We start from the raw sequence: 12,496 nt of genomic DNA on the forward strand, positions 1-12,496 counted from the left end.
TCACAAACAACAGGTCAAGCAGGGCCCCTCCTCTAGTGGGCTCATTTACCACTTGCATGAGGAAGCTGTCCTCCACACATTCGAGGAACCTCCAACTTCTTGCTTTTAATTATTTTCTTAATCTGCTGATTTGCCATGCTGAGTTACTTTTGCCCTCTCAAACTTTTTTTGATAGACAGCATATATGCAATCTGTCCTTACAATATAATGCTCTTAAATATTTTCTGGGATGTTTTCAGCTGGATTTTTGGCAAGCATCTTCATTCTTATGCAGTTATTTTTGAAGCTGGGCACGTCAGGTGTGGAGTTTTGACTTGAAATGTATACACTGAGTATATTTTACATATTTGACATGCATAATGAAATATCTTATTCCGTGTTGGAAAGAGGGTGAACCTAAGTTAAATCTTAGATTAAGTTTTGCCAATATAAAATACTGATAATTTTGTATTGCAATAACATCTTTCCATGAAGAATAGGGAATCTGTATTATGTGTAATTTCACAAAAATTATTTTGCCTATAACTTCAGAGTTTACTGATTTGTCCAAAAGACAAACAGAATTTGCTATGTGTTTTTGACAGCAATTTAAAGTGTTAAAAGGAGTTAACCTATTTCTAATAGGCACCATTGCACCAAGTATCTCTGATAGTAGTTAAAAAACCCTATCTTCACACTAATTTGAATTGAAATAATATTCCTTCATAGAAAGAGAAATAAAGCCAATGTCACAATTTTAAGAAATAGGAAATCTGGATGAGTAGTTCAAAGAATAATCTTAATACACTTTTACATGACAAGGTATACAGTTTTTTATTTATTTCAAGAGCATGTATTTAGCATACTGCTTATTTGGGAAGAACATCTAAGAACTCCCCTTAAGTCATCACATTCATACTTTTATTATATCAGGTCAGCATTAATACTCCTAACCTGTGTGTTTAAATAGAATTCTGGCTACTTTAGAGTGGTTTGTATATCTCTGGGTATCATGGACATTAAGAGAAGAAGTTTATTTGAGTAGTTGACAAAATGGATATGTCCCATGCTGTTTGTATTGCTATTTGAATTGCTGCTCTCAATTGCTTTTTCTTTTTTTACTGTATTGCTTGGATGCTCTCAATTGTTTTCAATTCCTCCTTTATCATCTATGTACAGTATCTTAAGAAATGTACAGCATCTCAAGAAAAGAAACACCACAAAGTTTTACTTTAACATGTAGTAAAGTTAAACTTTGCAGACAGGATCTGGTAGTTTGTTGCTTTGAGTTGCAGTGAAGATTAGGTTTCTGTGTACAAAATTTCATTTCTTAAGGACCATTAAATGCAACTAAGAATTGTTTTTGTGGCCTTCAATTTTCCTTCACTGGAGGCAACACCAGGAATCTCAAAACACTGGTAGGCATAAACTTTTTAAAAACTTTTCTGTCATTTGTCACGCTTTTTCTGGTTATTTATATACTTACGGGAAGGGAGACAGATATGCCAGAATTGCAAAGCTAACTCAGGGGGAAGAATGGGCAAATAACCTTCATTGGGGTTGTTGAACACACTGAAAGGCTTGAAGTTCTTTATAAATATGAAGGAAATGAAAGCAATCCCTCTATGGAGGCAAATCAAGAAAGAATCTCTGCTCTCATAATTTTGTGTGGATGTCTACCAGACAAAGAATAATTTTAGATACTTTTTAAAAATACTTTTTAAAAAAAAGAAATTACATCTTTTTCTATTTAAAAATACTTTTTTAAAAAACGATAACTTTTTATGTTCTAGGTGTGTGATAGCGGACCCCTTCTATCATACAACAACGATTACCAGCAAGGCCAAAATGTATCTTGTAGAAATACTGTTCCTAATGCAAGTCCTGCTTGGACAGAGCTTTTAGCAAAAGTCCTTTAACTTTATCCTCAATGTTGTTCCCAGGAAAAGTATTTCATTTCCTCAGTGCTGGGAAGAGATACTCTCTGTGAGAGCAAAAAGAAACAGCTCTAAGTACACAAAGACATATGCATTTCCTCTTTTTCCTGTTCTTGCTGCTGCTTTTATGAAAGTGCTGCTTTCAGGTAGCATGCTGTTACCCCTTTAGAGGCATACTTACACAGTTATACTGCTGTTTTGTGAAGCTTTCTTTGAATAGTGAAGTGAAAATACACCAAAGAAACAAGGAACGGAACTAGTCGCAGAGGCTAGAGATGAAAATTAATCCTCATGTCTTCCCTCCCTAATTCAAGTGATTGATCACAGATATGTTTTAAAAAATATGAAAGAAGAATAACTTGACCTTGCATCTAGAAAGTCACAATTGTACCTTTTTTGAAAAGTCACATGAAACTAAACTAAAACCTCAAAATTAACTTTCCTTTTCAGCAGCAAGGGAAGCAAAATGCTTTCCTGTCTATACTGTGTCTCATTATATATTTTAAATCTCTGCCCTTTTCTGATGAATTTTAAATGTCAATGAACACAAACTGATGTGCTTCTGTTGCACTGCAGTCCTGGTCATAACAGCTTTATTACTCATTTTTACTTACACAGGGGAAAACCAGCTTAATTTAAATGTGTGTTAGACACATAAGGAAATCATCAAAAGACATGTACTACAGAAGCCTTTTTTGGTGATGTTGACTTCAACTGTTTAGGCAGCAACCGACTCAGCTGAAGTTTCTTCAGCAACTGTGACAAAGCAATAATGCAATGCAAGAAACATAGAAGATGAAGAACACGGCAAAATGTATAAATAGTTTTTTTGATTAGTATGCCAGTTCTTGGATTAAAACCAATAGGAAAGACATATCTGATCTTTCAATTAGCTGTAAAAACAAATGAAGCATAAACAAACCCCAGAGGCACATGTTAAGTATGTATGCATTCCAAAATAAATGAAGAGCAAAATCTCTCGTTTGACATAACATATCACAGAATCACAGAATCACAGAATGTTAGGGATTGGAAGGGACCTCGAAAGATCATCTAGTCCAATCCCCCTGCCGGAGCAGGATTGCCTAGACCATATCACACAGGAACGCGTCCAGGCAGGTTTTGAATGTCTCCAGAGAAGGAGACTCCACAACCTCTCTGGGCAGCCTGTTCCAGTGTTCGGTCACCCTCACCGTAAAGAAATTTTTCCTCATATTTATGTGGAACCTCCTGTGTTCCAGCTTGCACCCAATCTCAAAGTAGAATTTTTCACGGAAAGTATTTAATCTGAAATGGAAATACGCAGTTATTATTAAAAGTCTTAACTTTCAATTAAAGTTGATTTGCTGATTTAAATCAAATACTGTAATCTGAAAAGCAAGACTTATTTTTGGCATATTTCTTCATTTTAAAGATCCTAATTTGGATAACTGGAAAACAATTCCTATTTGGATCAAATAACAAGCACATTACCTTCTCCAGGAAGTATGCCTGTAGTTTCTAAAGTTATTCTTTGGGCATACACAGGAAAAGACATTCACAGAGCACAAGTATAACCTGCCTTTTTTAACTCAAATTAGACATTGTTTGCTCATCAAATATAGAGAATAACGCTTGACATGCCAATCAGTTTTTGTAGTCCGAGATCTTAGCAGAAAACCAACCCAGAACATAAGAAAAAAGGAATATTGTACCAGGAAAGCCTAATAACAATATCAGCATGCTATTTTTTACCTATGCATTCACTGCAGTATTATCTGCAGTTTTGACCATAAATAATGAGCAACAGACTAACTCCAGAGCTTCAAAATTTTTAACCATAGTTTGCGAAAACAGAATTAAAGGCATTAAGACCAATTCCCTAAACTTTTCCCTGTAGGTCCAAAGAAAACTGCAGCTCATGCTGAAATACTGGTTCTGATACAGTTAAGAAAAATTCTTTGTGGCTTTTGTGCATGCTCAGAACGTTTGCGACTTGCACTGTAGGCTGGATTAGATCCCTATTTCAAGAAAACAACTTAATTCACTGTGTAGGGATCACTAATCCTGAAACCTGGTTTACAGTCTAGCAAAGCCTTTACTTGGAAAAGCAAGTTCCACAACAGCATAAGTAAGAGGTCCCATATATGTTTAAAAAACATCCTCAGATACGATTGGCCGATGAGATCATTGTGAGTCAGAGGCAGGCAGCAAAATATTTATATTTTAATTAAAGCCCTCTGATAATTGTCTCTACAATAAATGAATATTTCACTAATCCCAGAACAGTGGTGGTGACTTCTCGTGTAAGCATTTCTCCAGGAAGAGAAAGAGCTGCAAATTAGGATTTCCTAAACACAAATTCTGGAAAAGTATGCAAGTTTCTAATGGCAAAATAAAGATAAATTATGCTAGATCTTAGTTTCTGCAGATTTACCTAGACCAGGCTTGCAGGTGGTTTGGACTGTTCTCTGCCATCTGGGCAACTAAACCCTGCCTAGGATAGATTTTGATTCCTTAATTGGCAGTTGAAGAACAATCTTACACGTGTTTCCGGAAGGTAATCATGCAGGATTATCACCAGGAAACTCCCCAGCCTGGTGAAGGCCACAGACTACTACCCTCTGCTGATCTTCCAGACAGGTGGGGAAGAAGCTGCATCCCGTAGTCTGAGGGGGATGAAGAAAGACTACAAGGCCCTAGGACGGTTGGTGAAAGAGTCTGGGGCACAAGTTGTTTTCTCCTCCCTCCTTCCATTTTCAGGTGATGACGTCGGATGGAATAGTAGGATTCTCTCTATTAATGCCTGGCTACGAGACTGGTGCTACAGGCAGGGCTTTGGGTTCTTTGATAATGGCTGGTTTTATAAGACACCAGGCGTGACCGTAACACATGGGAAGGGTTTATGTCATAGGGGCAAAAGGGTTCTGGGACAGGAATTAGCAGGGCTCATTCGGAGAGCTTTAAACTAGATTCGAAGGGGGATGGGGTAGTAGCTGGGCTTGCACCACTGGGGCAACGCTCTAGTGTTGAGGTAGACCAGGAGGCCTCCCATCCCCTGGGATGAAACCGGTGTGCCCAGCTCGCTCCCTGAAATGCCTGTACACCAATGCGCGCAGCATGGGGAATAAACAGGAGGAGCTGGAAATCCGTGTTCGGTCGGGGGGCTATGATTTAGTGGCAATTACAGAGACTTGGTGGGACGCCTCGCATGACTGGAATGTGGTCATGGATGGCTATGTCTTGTTCAGGAAAGACAGGCCGCTAAGGAGAGGTGGTGGAGTTGCTCTTTATGTGAGTGAGCAGCTAGAATGTATTGAGTTCTGTCCAGGGGCGGATCAGGAGCGAGTTGAGAGTTTGTGGGTGCGAATTAAGGGGCAGGCTGGCAGGGGTGATACTGTTGTGGGTGTCTATTACAGGCCACCAGATCAGGATGAGGAGGGTGATGAGGCCTACTACAGGCAGCTGAGAGCAGTCTCTCAATTACAGGGCCTGGTTGTCATGGGGGATTTCAACTACCCTGATATTTGCTGGGAGGCCTACTCAGCCAGCTAGCCTCAGTCCAGGAGGTTCCTCCAGTGCATTGATGATAACTTTCTGATGCAAATGGTGGATGAGCCACCTAGGAGAGGAGCGCTGCTGGATCTTATCCTCACTAACAAGGAGGGTCTGGTTGAAGCGGTGAAGGTTGAGGGCAGCCTTGGTTGTAGCGACCATGAGATGGTAGAGTTCAGGATCTCATGTGGCAGGAACAGAATAGCTAGCAGAATTACAACCCTGGACTTCAGGAGGACCAACTTTGGCCTTTTCAAGCAATTGCTAGGGGAAATCCCATGGGACAGGGTACTAGAAGGTAAGGGGGCCCAAGATAGTTGGTTAGCATTCAAGGAACGCTTCTTCCGAGCTCAAGATCAGAGCATCCCAGCAGGTAGGAAGTCAAGGAAGGGTACCAGGAGACCTGCATGGTTAAGCAGGGAACTGCTGGGCAAACTCAAGTGGAAGAAGAGGGTGTACAGATCGTGGAAGGAGGGGCTGGCCACTTGGGAGGAATATAAGTCTGTTGTCAGAGGATGTAGGGAGGCAACTAGGAAAGCTAAGGCCTCCTTGGAATTCAACCTTGCAAGAGAGGTCAAGGACAACAGAAAGGGCTTCTTCAAATACATTGCAGGTAAAGCCAACACTAGAGGCAATGTAGGCCCACTGATGAATGAGGTGGGGGCCCTGGAGACAGAGGATAAAAAGAAGGCGGAGTTACTGAATGCCTTCTTTGCCTCTGTCTATACTGCTGGAGGCTGTCCTGAGGAGCCCCGGACCCCTGCGGCCCCAGAAGAAGTCAGGATAGAGGAGGAATCCGTCTTGGTAGATGAGGGCTGGGTCAGGGACCAATTAAGCAATCTGGACGTCCATAAATCCATGGGCCCTGATGGGGTGCACCCGTGGGTGCTGAGGGAGCTGGCAGAAGTCATTGCTAGGCCACTCTCCATCATCTTTGCTAAGTCGTGGGCAACGGGAGAGGTGCCTGAGGACTGGAGGAAAGCGAATGTCACTCCAGTCTTCAAAAAGGGTAAGAAGGAGGACCCAGGTAACTATAGACCGGTCAGCCTCACCTCCATCCCCAGAAAGGTGATGGAACAACTTGTCCTTGGTGCTGTCTCTAGGCACATCAAGGATAGGGGGATCATTAGGGGCACTCAGCATGGCTTCACCAAGGGGAAGTCATGCTTAAACAACTTGATAGCCTTTTATGAGGACGTAACCCGGTGGACAGATGATGGTAAAGCTGTGGATGTGGTCTATCTCGATTTCAGTAAAGCGTTTGACACGGTCTCCCACAGCATCCTCGAAGCTAAACTGAGGAAGTGTGGTCTGGATGATCGGGTAGTGAGGTGGATTGTGAACTGGCTGAAGGAAAGAAGCCAGAGAGTGGTGGTCAATGGGACAGAGTCCAGTTGGAGGCCTGTGTCTAGAGGAGTCCCTCAAGGGTCGGTACTGGGACCAGTTCTATTCAATATATTCATTAATGACTTGGATGAGGGATTAGAGTGCACTGTAAGCAAGTTCGCTGATGACACAAAACTGGGAGGAGTGGCTGACACAATGGAAGGCTGCGCAGCCATTCAGAGAGACCTGGACAGGCTGGAGAGTTGGGCAGGGAGAAATTTAATGAAATATAACAAGGGCAAGTGTAGAGTCCTGCATCTGGGCAAGAACAACCCCATGTACCAGTACAAGTTGGGGGCAGACCTGTTGGAGAGCAGCGTAGGGGAAAGGGACCTGGGGGTCCTAGTGGACAGCAGGATGACCATGAGCCAGCAGTGTGCCCTTGTGGCCAAGAAGGCCAATGGCATCCTGGGGTGTATTAGAAGGGGTGTGGTTAGCAGGTCGAGAGAGGTTCTCCTCCCCCTCTACTCTGCCCTGGTGAGGCCGCATCTGGAATATTGTGTCCAGTTCTGGGCCCCTCAGTTCAAGAAGGACAGGGAACTGCTAGAGAGAGTCCAGCGCAGAGCCACGAAGATGATTAAGGGAGTGGAACATCTCCCTTATGAGGAGAGGCTGAGGGAGCTGGGTCTCTTTAGCTTGGAGAAGAGGAGACTGAGGGGTGACCTCATTAATGTTTATAAATATGTAAAGGGCAAGTGTCATGAGGATGGAGCCAGGCTCTTCTCAGTGACATCCCTTGACAGGACAAGGGGCAACGGGTGCAAGCTGGAACACAGGAGGTTCTGCATAAACATGAGGAAAACTTCTTTACGGTGAGGGTGACCGAACACTGGAACAGGCTGCCCAGAGAGGTTGTGGAGTCTCCTTCTCTGGAGACATTCAAAACCCGCCTGGACGCGTTCCTGTGTGATATGGTCTAGGCAATCCTGCTCCGGCAGGGGGATTGGACTAGATGATCTTTCGAGGTCCCTTCCAATCCCTAACATTCTGTGATTCTGTGATTCTGTGATCAGAAAGGCTTTAGTTCTATGTAAGGACAACTGAGAGACTTTTGTTAGCCTCCAATGTACGAAAGTAAAGAGTGTCCTTATAGCTTTAAAATCTATTACTTTATTCTAAAAGAAAAAGCTGAAAAAAATTCAGCTGAAATTTAAAATCCTCTACCACTATGCTGAAATCTATTTCAGGGTGGGAAAATTGTCTCGTAAATGTTCTCATTACTTTTTAGCTGTGAATTAACAAAATATGAAATCCGACATGTAAAAAAGAAAAAGTCTCCACAGTATAATTTAAGTAAAGTAAATTAAATACTGTGAGTAGATACTTGGGGATAAGAGAAAAAGGTTAAGTAGTGGGTACACTCAGGAAATGAACATGAGAGACATAAATGCAGATTGTAAAATATGGGGAGAAAGTGCCCAGGGAATGCTGAAGAAAGTCACAGAGAAGGGAAAGGTAGCAAAAGATGGAATCCTCCGATAAAGCAAAGGAAGAGAGAATAATTTTGCTTTCTGCTGCCTTTGTTTTCATTATTTTATATTCTAGTAATTTATGTGCTTCACGTATTAAACCACCCTAAATCAAAGCTTATTTCTAGATAATTTTTTGAATGCTAGTTTTGAAATTTTTCCTAAATTACAATCATAGGTTACTAGGTACCTGAGGATTTCTGACACAGGAAGACAGTCATTTTAATGTTCTTAATTTAAAGAGCATTTTAGATGTTTTCAATATGGCTAAGGGGATACGGCTTTGTCTTCCATAAATATTACTAAAATCAGTTAAAACAAATCACCAACTGTGAATCACAACGCTGTCAGTTCAACAGATGTTTAACAAAAAGCAAAATTAATAATATATATGAACCTAAATGTAAAAAAGTAAGTACTTTCACAGATCGTGAATGTTGTTAGTAACAGAATTTCAATGAAACATACAATTCAAAAGGAATGTGGGGTATTCAGATAAACACAAACAGTGGTTTTATCAAATATAGCTTATAAGCAGTTTCTTCTCTGTTATGACAATACATTAATAGTCATACAACTTCATGAATATAAGAACTGCATTTCTGTTTGAAAGCATTATCTTCACACATGCATTGAACATAATTATTAAATGACTCATGAAATGATGGAGAATGAAATATACTATTTCATAATGCAGTTCTGTGTTTAAGCAAGGTAACAGTTTTCAGAAGCCTTCTTCAGTATTTTCATTAAATGGAAAACGCCTGCCTTAATGCAACAAAACTAGAAGTAGAATGTTACAGGAGAGAAAATTTTTGTGGCTAAAAGAAGTATCTTCTGTTATACCAAATAGTAAGACTGAAAAAGTAGACAATTTTTTTGGCATATAGGCCCTTCATCAGGTCTATTTGAGCATTTGAGACTAGAAAAATAGCTGGAAAAGTAGCATGGGCAGCATAGGACTACCAACTCCTAACCTGGTCTTGCTGCCCATCCTATAGAAAGTTTGGCTCCATCTACATAAAACTCTATACTACATCCACCCATGCTACACAAAACTTGTCTCTGGGTGTCCTCTGGGTAAAGTTTCACCTCTTTAGCCCTCAAAAATGACCGTCTTTTTGTTGAACCAGAATACATGCTAGAAGCCTTGGTGTGTAATATGAAGTACAAAGCTTACCAGGATACTCTTACAGGAATGTGGAGTGAACCAAACGTGACGCAGCCCTGTCTGCCCCATCCATGCTGACTTTTAGGAATGTTCACCACGCTTTCTCTCTCATTTGGCACTCAGGCCAAAACCCAATCAACCTCTTCCTCCTCCACATACTGAAATCCATCTTATAATTTTCTTATCCCTACCAAGAAAACTTTCACTCAAGCAAACAATAACTATAATCTTTTCTGCCAGTCTCCCAAATATCCTCCTGTGACTTTTCAGCTCACAGGGAATGATGATATTAAAATAATCCTCATTCTTACTTTTTTGGCTTTAAAATCTGAATCCATCCATTTCCTTCCTTGTATTTCCACATGAAATTCAAGTCCAATATTACAGTCAATTCTTACTTATTTATAGAAACTTTATGGGAGCCTAAGAGGGACTTGAGAATACTGCTAGCTACCAATCTCCCATGACATATCTTATTTGGTAAACTGCAATGCCCTCCTCATACTGAAAGTAGACATGAAATCCGAAACACTGTAGACTGGATCAGCTAGTAAGACAACCAGGGGAGTAGTCAAGATGAGTAGTCAAACAATAATAATGAAGGGAATATTCAGGAAAATCTTTCTGAACAAATTCTGAGAATCCCAGAGAAAAATTAGGCTGCAATGGACCTCTGCAGATCATTTATTTTGGTTCAATACTGGACTGGAACAGACCTTTCAATGCCATCTACAGCCTCACTAATGCAGTTAGGGTTCATTGCCACAGCTGTGCTCTGCTAACTCAGCTTCATTCCACAGCATTTAGTTTTAAGAACCACTTCCATTTTACTCTGCTTTCAGCAGTCCAGAGTCACCATAACACGGTTTTTATTTACTTAGTACTGCCCCTCACTTCAGTCTCCTCTTCCTCAAAACTGAAGAAACTGGGTACAGAGGAACTTTGCAGAGACATCTCCTTCCATCAGCAGTCATCACTGACAGAGGCTGCACGCTTCTCATAGCCAGCTCTAACAGCTTTGAAATTCAAAGTAGGACCTCCGTGAAACTTTAACTTAAAACAGAGGCTGATGTACACTACACAGCCAGCCTTTTCTGAAAGCCAATAGTATCCAGAACTGATAAACCAATGATACAAAAAGTCTGTAGAAAATTCAGTATCCACCACTCACACAACTGAAAAACACTAAGGCGAAGAAAAGCTACAAAGACTTCACTTGTTCCTCAGAGCACTGACCACATGGTTTTAACAGGCATTACTACAAGATGATTCCACTTCTACATACCATTCTTGAAAACATATATATATGCAATTCTTACAGACAACCTTCAGGATATACATATGCACACACACAAATAAACAAACATGTTACATGTCTTAGTGAAAACCATGTGTTTTATGGCTAATACCAGCAATACCTAACACTTCACACATACCATACTCCATTTTTAAAAACATTGATGTACTTTAGTTTATATTCCTCTCCACATTCTTATACAGAAGTACTTCATCCACCTCAGAAACACAACCAACAACAGCATGAAATTAAGCAGCTCTTTAACAGCTTTTGGCAGATATACAGAAAGGTTTAATGAGAAGACCGACCCAGGTAGCTGAAGTTACAGATAAATTAAATAGTGAGAATATTGTTACTCAAGCTTAAAATTTGACCAGGATATTGAATTAACCTGTTATTCAAACTGCTATGATGCTCCTAGCATGGTTTAATAAATAAAAAAGCAACCATACTCTGTCACTGTCTAAATCGTCTGTGTCACATTCATTTCCCTCCCTCCTACAATAGTTTTTCAGCTGCTTGGCCAATTTTAACCAAATTCAACAGACAAGTAGAGGTCTCAGAAATACTACATTCCTACAAACTTTCTGAAAATGAGACAGAAGAGAGAAGAAATCCCATTTATGTCTCCACTGAGAGACTGCAATGGGCAAGAAGACCTTATTAGATATCAGAAAACCTGTGTGAGAGAAAGACCTTGTAAATGTCTCTGTTATGCAAAATCTTCAGTCACTGCTCGTTAAACATCTAAGACAATCAACTTTGAGAAATAAGTCCATTGGAAATCCAGCTTACTTAATTCCAAGTCATGAAAATAATTAAAAACTATAAGAGGTCAGGTCCTGGGATTTGTATCTCATGTAAAAGGCATTAATTTTCACAGGAAGGAACAAATCTCACAAGGCTATTCAAGCAAGAGGATCTTGCCCAGCCAACTTTTCTGTGCATTTTGACAAAGGCTTGGGTTTGTATGATAGAACTTATCCATTTCTTCCTTTCAACTGTTCCTCCAAAACTCTTTTCCCTTACCTTAGACATACATTTTTGCATGAGTATTCTCAACACTAAGTACAGTCACACACATCTGTATAATACAAACCTATTACAGTAAGGATGAATATCATGACTTAATATTGTTACTAAAGCCTTATGATTATGAATAAAAACTAAAATATAACTTGCTTTTTACCCTTTGGTGGTATTCTAGGACCATTTGTTCATCATGTAATGGAAAGGAGGTCTCTATCTAATACGTGAATATCAGATTTGTTTAGTAGATAAACGGACATTCATCTCGGCCAAAGTGGCATCAGTTCTGACTATGCATCACCACCAAAACTTCCAGAATCTTAACTGACTGCAAACTTTCAGAACTCCATGGCACAAAGTTACTATAGTTCACTTATAAAAGGAGCCTAGTTGACCGGTGTTGATGCAGTCAAGTCACATTCCTACACCTTGGCAATATCCTGTTTTAGGAACTTATGTGCTCATTCTGATGCATGATTAAATACGCAGTGCGAGCACCTGTTGGTGGAGAGACACCAAGTATCATCCAATAAATCATTTGATAATGAGTCAGTAACCCACTTATATCTAGATAGCTATTTTCTTTCAGTCAGTGAAATTATCTGAGAGAAAATGTATTTGATTTCAAGGAGACTACAAACTTGCAAAAGGAGTTCTGAATACACATAGTTGGTCACTCCATATTAATTCAAGT

The 12,496-nt window shown here is 40.2% G+C and overlaps 1 protein-coding gene across 6 annotated transcripts in view; it reads right to left on the reverse strand.

Moving 5' to 3' along the window:
- Positions 1-12,496, reverse strand: part of SGCG (sarcoglycan gamma) — a 180,088-nt gene that overhangs the window by 112,823 nt on the left and 54,769 nt on the right. The window lies entirely within an intron of this gene.

Source organism: Nyctibius grandis, chromosome 2 (genome assembly GCF_013368605.1).
Source record: "Nyctibius grandis isolate bNycGra1 chromosome 2, bNycGra1.pri, whole genome shotgun sequence".
Lineage (NCBI taxonomy): Eukaryota > Metazoa > Chordata > Aves > Nyctibiiformes > Nyctibiidae > Nyctibius > Nyctibius grandis.